This window comes from Manis javanica, chromosome 2 (genome assembly GCF_040802235.1).
Source record: "Manis javanica isolate MJ-LG chromosome 2, MJ_LKY, whole genome shotgun sequence".
In the NCBI taxonomy this organism is placed as follows: domain Eukaryota; kingdom Metazoa; phylum Chordata; class Mammalia; order Pholidota; family Manidae; genus Manis; species Manis javanica.
This window is the reverse complement of record NC_133157.1, coordinates 44,337,161-44,350,683: the sequence shown is the minus strand read 5'-3', so window position 1 is coordinate 44,350,683 and position 13,523 is coordinate 44,337,161.

The window sequence follows — 13,523 nt, the reverse complement described above, 5'->3', positions numbered from 1 at the left end:
AATCGTGAGTGTACGATTGCTGCTATAAATCATTTTGCTTATAGGAATTCTAGCTTTCATGTGCACTTCTCTATTATCTTTGTTTAGGGATATCATCTATAAATGATCTAAAATAATATTTATGCATCATGTATGCTTAATACAATGGCAGTCATAGATTTTTTTTTCTTAAACCTTGTTTTATTATAAAACTTCTATTTCATTATGCTTCTCTCATATATAACATAATTCTACTAAATTTAATACACCATATCATTTATAATTATGTAAAATAATTTTCAAAATGCATCATCTCAAACATGAAAATCTTAGTTTTAAGGCATAATTAAATCATATTCAAATATATCAATACCCATTATTAACTGCCTTTTTTTTTTCCAAAATTTTATTTCTTGAATTTCTAAACATAGACGAAAGATTTTTTTTTGAGGACATCTCTCATATTTATTGATCAAATGATTATTAAGAACAATAAAATTCTGTATAGGGGGGTCAATGCTCAATGCACAGTCATTAATCCATCTCAAGCCTAGTTCTCTTCAGTCTCCAATCTTCTGAAGCATAACGAACAAGTTCTTACATGGTGAACAAATTCTTACATAGTGAATAAGTTCTTACATGGTGAAGAGTACAAGGACATTCATCACAGAAACTTTCGGTTTTGATCACACTTTATGAACTATAAACAATCAGGTCAAACATGAATATTCGTTTGATTTTTATACTTGATTTATATGTGGATCCCACATTTCTCCCTTTATTATTATTATAATTTTTATTTTTAATAAACTGCTAAAGTAGTAGGTAGATGCAAGATAAAGGTAGAAAACATAGTTTAGTGTTGTAAGAGAGCAATTGTAGATGATCAGGTGTGTGCCTGTAGACTATGTGCTAATCCGAGCTAGACAAGGGCAATAAAACATCCATGGATGCAGAAGCTTTCTCTCAACACAGGGGGTGGTGAGTTTCTAAGCTTCACCACTGTTGTTCCCCAATTTCTCACCTGATGCCCGCCCTGCGACTGTGCCTGTCTTAGGTTGTTCCTCCCTTGAGGAATCTTACCCGTCTCTGGCTAACCAGTCATCTTCTGGGGCCATACAGGGAAATGTAAATTTGGTAAGTGAGAGAGAAGCCATATTGTTTGAAAAGGTTAGCTTTTTACTTCTTTGCAGATTTATGCCCTGTGGCTTCTATGCCCAGCACTTGTCTCAAGGTATCTTTACCACCTGGAAGAATTATGATACTCAGTAAATTCGATATGAAGCACGAATTCTATTTAAGGGTTGTAATTAGGAAGGAAGAAGAAAAGCTATAGAGGTAGCATATGGAAGAAAACATAGGAGGATTGATTATTTCTTTGACATATCTTCTTGTAGAGTACCTTAAGTATGTATAGGTTTTAAACTACTAACTAACTTGCGCACACATACTAACATAATAGGAATACAGTGACATAAACAAAGCAAATCTATAATTACTAGCCATCTCTAGTGAAGCCAAGAAAACCATTTAGGCACCCTAGGCATTTGTGAAAATTAGTCAATGATATGATGGATATTGTCCAACTGTACTTGAAAAGTCTGAAAGAAGTCAGACAAATTAAACCAATCCATTTCTGGGATCTGTTCACATCCCATATGTTCTTTTAACCGTAGATAGTCTATAGTCGTAAGATTTTGGAGCGCTACAACTTGCACCCCTCCCAACTCCTGATTGAGTTCCAACAGTACAGATCCAGTCAAATTCGTTGTCTCACTGTATGCACATGCCAGCCTAGACATCTCCCTCCTCATTCCAATGGCAAGTCCAGGAAACAGTGGGGTGGACGCAGCCACAACTGCAGCATGGCCCGGATCCCTGTGGAGGCTTTTTGATGACAATCCCCCGGCACGAGTCCTTCAGAGAGTGCTGATGCCGGAAGCTCCTCCTCATATCATATCTTAGTTCATTTTCTGGGTAGCCAAGCTAGGCCTTGATCTTCTGCATAGAAACAAACAGACCCTTTGCCCACACTTTGACATGCCCTCTATACCACTGTGCAAAACTCATTGGAGGTCAGCACACAGGAACTGATTTTTATTTTAATCTTTAATCTACACTTACATGAAGAATACTATGTTTACTATGCCCTCCCCTATATCAGGTCCCCCCTAAAAACCATATTACGGTCACTGTTCATCAGCATAGCAAAATTTAGAATCACCACTATTCCTCTCTGTGTTGTACAGCCCTCCCTCCCCTTTCTCCCTCCCCCCACTAGGCATGCTAATCTTAATACCTCCCTTCTTCTTCTCACCCCTTATCCCCCCCTGCCCACCCATCCTCCCCAGTTCCTTTCCCTTTGGTACCTGTTAGTCCATTTTTGGGTTCTATAATTCTGCTGCTGTTTTGTTCCTTCAGTTTTTCCTTTGTTCTTATACTCCTCAGATGAGTGAAATCATTTGGTATTTCTCTTTCTCTGCTTGGCTTATTTCACTGAGCATAATACTCTCCAGCTCCATCCATGTTGCTGCAAATGGTAGGATTTGCCCTCTTCTTATGGCTTAGCAGTATTCCATTGTGTATATAGACCACATCTTCTTTATCCATTCATCTACCGATGAACATTTAGGTTGCTTATAATTCTTGGCTGTTGTAAATAGCACTGCGATAAACATAGGGGTGCATCTGTCTTTCTCAAACTTGATTGCTGCGTTCATAGGGTAAATTCCTAGGAGTGGACATCCTGCGTCAAATGGTAGGTCTGTTTTGAGCATTTTAATGAACCTCCATACTGCTTTCCACAATGGTTGAACTAATTTACATTCCCACCAGCAGTGTAGGAGGGTTCCTCTTTCTCCACAGCCTTGCCAACATTTGTTGTTGTTTGTCTTTTGGATGGCAGCTATCCTTACTGGTGTGAGGTGATACCTTATTGTAGTTTTAATTTGCATTTCTCTGATAATTAGCGATGTGGAGCATCTTTTCATGTGTCTGTTGGCCATCTGTATTTCTTTTTTAGAGAACTGTCTGTTCAGTTCCTCTGCCCATTTTTTAATTGGGTTATTTGTTTTTTGTTTGTTGAGGCATGTGAGCTCTTTATATATTCTGGATGTCAAGACTTTATCAGATCTGTCATTTTCAAATATATTCTCCCATACTGTAGGGTTTCTTTTTGTTCTATTTATGGTGTCTTTTGCTGTACAGAAACTTTTCAGCTTAATGTAGTCCCACTTGCTCATTTTTGCTGTTGTTTTCATTGCCCGGGGAGATACATTCAAGAAGAGGTCACTCATATTTATGTCTAAGAGGTTTTTGCCTTTGTTTTTTCCAAGAGTTTAATGGTTTCATGACTTACATTCAGGTCTTTGATCCATTTTGAGTTTACCTTTGTATATGGGGTTAGACAAAGGTCCAGTTTCATTCTCCTACATGTAGCTGTGCAGTTTTGCCAGCAGCATCTGTTGAAGAGACTGTCATTTTGCCATTGTATGTCCATGGCTCCTTTATCAAATATTAATTGACCATATATGTCTGGGTTAACTTCTGGAGTCTCTAATCTGTTCCACTGGTCTGTGGCTCTGTTCTTGTGCCAGTACCAAATTGTCTTGATTACTATGGCTTTGTAGTAGAGCTTGAAGTTGGGGAGTGAGAGCCCCCCTACTTTATTATTCTTTCTCAGGATTGCTTTGGCTATTCGGGGTCTTTGGTGTTTCCATATGAATTTTTGAATTATTTGTTCCAATTCATTGAAGAATGTTGCTGGTAATTTGATAGGGATTGCATCAAATCTGTATATTGCTTTAGGCAGGATGGCCATTTTGACGATATTAATTCTTCCTAGCCACGAGCATGGGATGAGTTTCCATTTGTTAGTGTCCCCTTTAATTTCTCTTAAGAGTGACTTGCAGTTTTCAGAGTATAAGTCTTTCACTTCTTTGGTTAGATTTATTCCTAGGTATTTTATTCTTTTTGATGCAATTGTGAATGGAATTGTTTTCCTGATTTCTCTTTCTGTTGGTTCATTGTTAGTGTATAGGAAAGCTACAGATTTCTGTGTGTTAATTTTGTATCCTGCAACTTTGCTGTATTCCGATATCAGTTCTAGTAGTTTTGGAGTGGAGTCTTTAGGGTTTTTTATGTAGAGTATCATATCATCTGCAAATAGTGACAGTTTAACTTCTTCTTTACCCATCTGGATTCCTTGTATTTCTTTGTTTTGTCTGACTGCCATGGCTAGGACCTCCAGTACTATGTGAAATAACAGTGGGAGAGTGGGCATCCCTGTCTGGTTCCCGATCTCAGAGGAAATGCTTTCACCTTCTCGCTGTTCAGTATAATGCTGGCTGTGGGTTTATCATATATGGCTTTAATTATGTTGAGGTACTTGCCCTATATTCCCATTCTGCTGAGAGTTTTTATCATGAATGGATGTTGAATTTTGTCAAAATGCTTTTTCAGCATCTATGGAGATGATCATGTGGTTTTTGTCTTTCTTTTTGTTGATGTGGTGGATGATGTTGATGGATTTTCGAATGTTGTACCATCCTTGCATCCCTGGGATGAATCCCACTTGGTCATGGTGTATGATCCTTTTAATATACTGTTAAATTCTGTTTGGTAATATTTTATTGAGTATTTTTGCATCTACATTCATCAGGGATATTGGTCTGTAGTTTTCTTTTTTGGTGGGGTCTTTTCCTGGTTTCGGTATTAGGGTGATGTTGGCTTCATAGAATGAGTTTGGAAGTATTCCCTCTTCTTCTATTTTTTGGAACACTTTCAGGAGAATGGGTATTATGTCTTCTCTGTGTGTCTGATAAAATTCCGAGGTAAATCCGTCTGGCCCCAGGGTTTTGTTCTTGGGTAGTTTTTTGATTACTGTTTCAATTTCTTTGCTCGTAATTGGTTTGTTTAACTTTTGTGTTTCTTCCTTGGTCAGTCTTGGAAGGTTGTATGGTTCTAGGAAGTTGTCCATTTCTTCTAGGTTTTCCAGCTTGTTGGCATGTAGGTTTTCATAGTAGTCTTTAATAATTCTTTGTATTTCTGTGGGGTCTGTCATGATTTTTCCATTCTCATTTCTGATTATGTTTATTTGTGTTGATTCTCTTTTTCTCTTAATAAGTTTGGCTAGAGGCTTATCTATTTTGTTTATTTTCTCAAAGAACCAGCTCTTGGTTTCATTGATTTTTGCTATTTTTTTATTCTTCTCAATTTTGTTTATTTCTTCTCTGATCTTTATTATGTCCCTCCTTCTGCTGACTTTAGGCCTCATTTGTTATTCTTTTTCCAGTTTCGATAGTTGTGTTGTTAGACTATTCATTTGGGATTGTTCTTCCTTCTTCAGGTGTGCCTGGATTGCTATATACTTTCCTCTTAAGACTGCTTTCGCTGCATCCCACAGAAGTTGGGTCTTTGTGTTGTTGTTGTCATTTGTTTCTATATATTCCTTGATTTCTATTTTGATTTGTTCATTGATCCATTGATTATTTAGAAGCATGTTGTTAAGCCTCCATGTGTTTGTGAGCCTTTTTGTTTTCTTTGTGGAATTTATTTCTAGTTTTATCCCTTTGTGATCTGAAAAATTGGTTGGTAGAATTTCAATATTTTGGAATTTACTGAGGCTCTTTTTGTGAGCTAGTATGTGGTCTATTCTGGAGAATATTCCATGTGCACTTGAGAAGAATGTATATCCTGTTGCTTTTGGATGTAGAGTTCTATAGATGTCTGTTAGGTCCATCTGTTCTAGTGTGTTGTTCAATGCCTGTGTGTCCTTACAATTTTCTGCCCGGTGGATCTATCCTTTGGGGTGAGTGGTGTGTTGAAGTCTCCTAAGATGAATGCATTGCAGTCTATTTCCCTCTTTAGTTCTGTTAGTATTTGTTTCACAAATGCTGGTGCTCCTGTGTTGGGTGCATATATATTTAGAAAGGCTATATCCTCTTGTTGGACTGAGCCCTTTATCATTATGTAGTGTCCTTCTTTATCTCTTGTTACTTTCTTTGTTTTGAAGTCTATTTTGTCTGATATTAGTACTGCAACCCCTGCTTTCTTCTCACTGTTGTTTGCCTGAAATATGTTTTTCCATCCTTTGACTTTTAGTCTGTGCTTGTCTTTGTGTTTGAGGTGATTTTCTTGTAAATAGCATATAGATGGGTCTTGCTTTTTTATCCATTCTGTTACTCTGTGTCTTTTGATTGGTGCATTAATTCCATTTACATTTAGGGTGACTATTGAGAGATATGTACTTATTGCCATTGCAGGATTTAGATTTATGGTTACCAAAGGTTCAAGGTTAGCTTCTTTAGTATCTTACTGCCTAACTTAGCTCGCTTATTGAGCTGTTATATACACTATCTGGAGATTCTTTTCTTCTCTCCCTTCTTATTCCTCCTCCTCCATTCTTTATATGTTGGTTGTTTTATTCTGTGTTCTTTCGTGTTTCCTTTAACTAGTTTTAGTGGGTAGTTGATTTTATTGTTTTGCCTTCAGTTAGTATTTGGTTGGTCTGCTTTCTTTGCTGTGATTTTATTTTCTCTTGTGACATCTGTTTAGTTTTAGGAGTGCTCCTGTCTAGAATAGTCCCTCTAAAATACCCTGTAGAGGTTGTTTGTGTGAGGCAAATTCCCTCAACTTTTGCTTGTCTGGGAATTGTTTAATCCCTCCATCATATTTAAATGATAATCGTGCTGGATACAGTATCCTAGGTTCAAGGCCCTTCTGTTTCATTGCATTAAATATATCATGCCATTCTCTTCTGGCCTGTAAGGTTTCTGTCAAAAAGTCTGATGATAGTCTGATGGGTTTTCCTTTATAGGTGACCTTTTTCTCTCTAGCTGCCTTTAAAACTTTTTCCTTGCCCTTGATTTTGCCATTTTAATTATTATGTGTCTTGGTTTTGTCCTCCTTGGGTCCTTTCTGTTGGGAGTTCTGTGTATTTCTGTGGTCTGTTTGATTAATTCCTCCCCCAGTTTGGGGAAATTTTCAGCAATTATTTCTTCAAAGACCTTTTCTATCTCTTTTTCTCTCTCTTCTTCTTCTGGTATCCTTATAATATGAATATTCTTCCTTTTGGATTGCTCACACAGTTCTCCTAATATTGTTTCATTCCTGGAGATCCTTTTATCTCTCTCTGTGTCAGCTTCTATGCGTTCCTGTTCTCTGGTTTCTATTCCTTCAATGGCCTCTAGCATCTTATCCATTCTACTTATAATTCCTTCTAGGGATTGTTTCACTTCTGTGATCTCCTTCCTGACATCTGTAATCTTTGTCCGGACTTCATCCCATTGCTCTTGCATTTTTCTCTGCATCTCATCCCATTGCTCATGCATTTTTCTCTGCATCTGTGTCAGCATGTTCATGATTTTTATTTTGAATTCTTTTTCAGGAGGACTGGTTAGGTCTGTCTCCTTCTCAGGTGTTGACTTTGTGATCTTTGTCTGCCTGTAGTTTTGCCTTTTCATGGTGATAGAGATAGTTTGCAGAGTTGGTACGAGTGACAGCTGGAAGAGCTTCCCTTCTTGTTGGTTTGTGGCCTTCCTCTCCTGGGGGAATAGCGACCTCTAATGGCTTATGCTTGGCAGCTGTGTGCAGACAGGGCTTCTGCTACCTGCCCGGTTGCTATGGAGTTTATCTCTGCTGTTGTTGTGGGCGTTGCCTGCCTGGGGCTGCTCCTCCAAAATGGTGGAGCCCCCGTTGGAGGGGGAGCAGCCAGGAGGCTATTTATCTCTGTAATGGGCCTCTGTGCTCCATGTTGCCCAGGGGTTAGAGTGCCCAGAGATCCCCAGATTCCCTGCGTCTGGGCTAAGTGTCCTGTCCTGCCCCTTTAAGACTTCCAAAAAGCACTCTCCAAACCAAAACAACAACAGCAACAACGAAAGAGGGAAAAAAAAGGAAAAAACGTGCGATTTTCTTTGTCCTCAGGCACCGGTCTCAGGCACCTGCTCACCGGTCTTGCTGCCTTGTTTCCCTAGTATTGGGGTCCCTGTCCCTTAAAGGCTTCCAAAAAGCACTCGCCAAAAAAAAAAAAAAAGGAGAAACGCGCGATATTGTTTGTGCTCAGGCACCGGTCTCAGGCACCCGCTCACTGGTCTTGCTGCCCTGTTTCCCTAGTATTGGTTCCCTGTCCCTTTAAGGCTTCCAAAAAGCACTCCTCAAAAAAAAAAGAAAAAAACCGCTCTGGTTTCTTTTCACCTGCCAGGAGCCAGGGGGAGGGGTGCTCGGTTCCCGCTGGGCCGGGGCTTCTATCTTACTCCCTTCGCGAGGCGCTGGGTTTTCACAGGTGTGAATGTGGTCTGGATGTTGTCCTGTGTCCTCTGGTCTCTATTTTAGGAAGTTGTCTTTGTTATATTTTCATAATTCTATGTGGTTTTGGGAGGAGAGTTCCTCTGCTCTACTCACGCTGCCATCCTGGCTCCGCCCCCCGGCAGTCATATTTTTTTTAACAAATTAAAATCTTATCTTCTCCATTGTTTTCCCTCTGATTTTACTGAATTATGTTTGTGGTTAACAAATGCCCACAAGTTGCCACAAATCACATTTGATGTTACTCAGCACTTGGTTTTTTTTATTCACTTAGCACTATCTTGCATATGGTACACTTTGTTGTATTTGAAGATTCTTTAAATTTTGAGTACGATTTCATTTTGATTTATCAGCACATTAAGGATAGTGATAGATTATGCATATTCATTCATTGCTTGTAGCCTTTTCTCTGATGAGTGTGGGAATAGTATTTTAGTACCGTAACCATTTATTATTTCAAAATATGGGCTTATTTGTTTCCTGAGCAAACATTGCTAAGGATTGTGTTGGACTCTGACTATAAAAAAACACTAGCAAAAACATGTTTCCTGACCTAAAAGAGTTCATAGTCATGGGACAAACATCTCTGTAGAAATTACAATAAAGTGTGATGAGTATTACAATGGGAGTGTGCAGAGTTCCCAACACTGCAAACAGTGAAGTTCCCAGCTCTGTATCAGCAGTCAAGGCGACAGGTAGTGCTGAAGCAGAGAGTTGCAGGTCATGTCAGAACTATGCCACACAGGCCAATGTAGGAAATCAGGAAGGGGAATGACATTAACCTAATGATGATGAGGCTTATAAAATATAGGATATAAATCTGTGTGAATTCATCTTCGAGGATATAAATATATGGCCTTTGGGAGTATTGACGAGTGTTTATTGAATGGTAAAAGGAAAAAGCCGCTGGACCTATAGTGACTTAAACCTAAACAATACGTGAATACATGGCTAGCTGAAGAATGCCAAGCAACAAAGAACAGTTTTGCAGTGTTTAGGAACCTGACACTTGGAAACTTATACCATGTAGATGAGTTATCTGCTACCATTTCAATGCTTAAATTTTTTATTTCAATCTGAGTCATTAGTATGCTGACATACCATGGGTGCTTTTCTCTTGGGATAATCAAATAAACAAATCTTAATTGTTAGGGAAACTACATTGCATATATTAAAACATATCACTATTTCTGTACCGTGTCAACTGTAACATCTTAGTAGAACAATTTGGCTGATATCATGTTTATGCATATGGCAAGCATTATTGGGGTAGACATGTATATAGAACAAGCATTCAGTCCAGGAATTATGCTATGGCATGGCTGTACCCACAAATTATACCTACCCAACTTTGTATTCTACTGTAGAGGTAAAAAAATACTGTAATTGAATTACATAGTTTGCAATTATGTAAAGTGAAATGAACAAAAAGAAACCCTAAGAATTTATGGAAAAGTTAAGAAGGACTTCTCAGAAGAGAGACCTCGATGTCTATGGTGTTAAACCTCAAAAAGCTCAAAGGATAATGTGAAATATATTATCAGCACAGGTAACACTGGACTGGTAGGAAAGGAAAGGCACTGGCTGAAATCAAAGGTTAAGAAGGTTGGTCAGGTAAAGAGAGAAGGAAGGCTACTCCAGGAAGAAGGAATAAAACAAGAAGAAGTGGGGTACACTTTCAATGTAGTGAAAGTACAGTAAGTGAGAGAGAAGTATGTGGCAAGAAATAGGCTAAATATAAATATCCTAAGTCATTTGGACACCTTGAGTCATTTAACAAATATTTATTGAGTGCCTGCTACACGCAAGAGATTTTTTTAAGGTGCCAGAATTATAGAACAAAAAAATTGCCAATATTGAGGATTTAATGTTGTAGAAAATATTGGGGATAAAAAAAGAAATTGATTTTTAATATACTTGGGCTATGGAGAAAAATAGAACAGGCTCAGGGAGATGTGGAGGGTGTAGCTGGAAATACTGTTTTAATATAGGATGATTAAAGAATGATGTATGATAAAGAAGAGAGGGAGGCAAGCATGAGGCATTTTAGAGAAGAGAACTCCAGACAGTGAACAAGCTGGGAGTACACATGGTGTACTGAAAACATAGGTTTTGTACTCAAAACATAGTACACAAAAACATAGGTTTAGGTAAGATTATTAAGAATTTTCAAGGTAAAATGGAACAGGGAAATTCATTGGTAATTGGAGGATGATAAGAAGTCCAAGGTGGTGTTTTATTGTGGTTGTTGTTGCGGATGGGCAATATTAAAGCATGAGGTATACAGATGGGATAAAGTAGGCAAGGAGAAAACTTGAAGATTCAGGAGAGAAGAGACACTGACTGTAGCAAAGTCTTTCAGCAGGCAGCAAAAGATGATACCAATGTAAAGGACAGAGGCTGGCCTTAAATAGGAGATGGAAGGAAGTCAGCATATGTGGAGCCACAGACAGGAAGGGTGCTAGACATGGTGTTGGGAGCACAGGGAGTTTTGTTGGCTTCTTTTTTCTCAGTAAATGGGAGCAAGGTCATCAGCTAAGAATGAGGAGGCTGTTTGAGGAGAGAAAAAAAGAGGTAAAATAGTTATCTCAAGGAGGGAAAGAGATTATGGAAATGTAGGGAAATGTCAAGTTTGGTGGTCTTTACGTTAAGGTAAGTCTTGTCATTATGCTTGTGTTTGATCTTCAGCCATGTTCAGCTGTCTGGTTATAGGTATAAAATAGATGGAGAGTTGGATTTGATCAAAGTGAGAATTTTGTTTTTCAGGTGGGGTACTTCTGAGAGAGAAGGGCAAGGGAGGGACCCTAGTATTGACTTACGAATAATAAAGGAAATCTAGATAAGAAGAGAAATGAGCTTTGAAGCAGGATTGATAGGAACATTAAAGTCATTACAAACTCCCTAGAAGAGGTGTTTAAGTGAGTGTGCCCACAAAGTCCCTCCAACACTGCAAAAGTACTGTGGCAGATAGGTTATAATGCTTGTAGGAAGAATTAACCTGCGTGGGGGCTCTAGCTGCTTGGCCCAGCCACGCCTCCTACAAGGCTAATGAGATCAACATTGTCCCACATTTGCACTTACATGCACCACCTCTTAGTGTGTCATGAATTTGCAAAGCTGTATGTGAAATGTTATAGTAGACAAAAATGGGAATTTAAACTGACATTATGGGATATTCTGGCCTTCATTCTAAGCATAAAGTGTCACTAATAGATTTTTAACCAAAGGAGTGCACTGTAGATTTGGCTTTAGGGTAGTAAATGGATTTTCAGGAGAAAAAGAGAATGTGGAGAGATTATTCAAATAGTCAAACAGGAGATTATAGTGGCTCTTATTGGGGGAAAGGGAAGACTTGTGAGAAGTAATTGAATTCTCTATCTAGTCATGGGATGGTATTAATTAAGCTTGGTAACTAATGGGATATAATGTCAAAAAGAGAAGGAGGAGTCCAGGATAATACCCCAGATCTCTGGTCTGATTAGATGGGTACAGAATCAATAACTGACTGAATATCTGGGAAATGCAATTTTTGGGGAAAAAATCAGTATAATTTGGGAAATGTTTCTTTTGAGATGAATGTGAGATATGCAAGGGGAAATATTGAGAAGATGGTAAGGATGATTGGTTCAGGGAAAAGATCAAGGATAGAGATACTTAGTTGAGAATAATCTGCATATAAGTTGCATATAAAATGACTGCCTATATGCCTCACAAAAATGTTCCATATGTGGGTATTTTTCATTTACATGAGTATATTTCTTGTAAATTAAGCTAAATACACCATAGTTATACTTTGAAAACTTTTTAAAATGGAAAGTAAGCAACCCAAGATTCTCTACAATCTGTTCAAACAGTCTGTGATAAAAATGAGGGCTTGTGGTTGCCTAGCACTGTCATCAGCACATAGTAGGTAGGCCCTACAGAAATAGAAAATACTTGAAATTACTTGGACTTCAATATATTTGCCATATTTAAATAATATGGCAATCCATTTTCCTAATCTCTACAAGTATATTATTGGTTGAATTTAATTAAGCTTAATGGATTACAATAAGTTTATTACAAAAGTAGTTTGGCACACATTTTTTTCTTCATTTTTTAAAAATTTCCTACACATTTCTGAGCATTTTAGGACCAAGTTCCTCCTTTACATGCAATGGACTGATTGCCAACTATAATTGAAAGCTTTTAATGAGAGGCCCTGCATGAATTCAGAGCTACACACCCACAGGCAAGAGAGATTATCATTTTGGAGACTTCTTAGGTTTATATTGCCCATGCAATCCAAATATGCTGGATCTGCAAAAAAAGAGGGGTGACGGCCACTGTGAGGTTATAGTTTTATCTTGCATGTAGGTTACTGAATACAGACTTGCTTATTTCTCAGGTGCCATTCTTCTTTAGTTTGTTGAGGCCCATGTTGTATTTAGATTCAGTCAGGATTAAAGAAGGAGCAGAGATCAGGAATTCATAATTTTAACTTCTCCTTCTCTATGATCAATAAAAAGCATTCTTTGTCTTCTAACTTTCATTTTATTTTTGATTTGAAAGGTATATCCATATCTGATTTCTATAGATATTCCTATCTATATTTAACATCTATAAATATACATACAACACATACAGTTGACCCCTTGAACACCATGGGTTTGAACTGCATGGGCCCATTAATTCACAGGTTTTTTTCAATAAATATATTGGAGAATTTTTTTGAGATTTGTCACAATTTGAAAAAAAATTCTTTTCTCTATTTTATTGTAAGAATTCAGTACATAATACATACAACATACAAATATGTGTTGATTGATTATGGTATCATTAAGGCTTTATGCTTTATATATATATGTATATAACAGCAGTCTATAGCACATATATGAATATGCTTTACATATATATATATATAAATAGCACTCTATAGCACTCTATTTTTATTAAGGTAGATATTTCATAATATTTGGTCAGTCCCATACTGAATAACATTTGAGCATTTCACATTTTTTCTGGTTATAAATAATACAGCAATTTATCTATATATTTTTCTAAGCATGCACTTTGGCCATGCCTCATAAACATTAATATGAAGTATTCTTGTTGACTTTATAATGAACAAATATAAATTTATAAGATATGAATAATATAAATATCTGTACTTTGATTTTATTGCTAGTTCAAATGCATCCTTTCATCTAATAATAGTTGAAAAAATTTTCCCCAATTATTGGATTCATAAATAGTGCTAC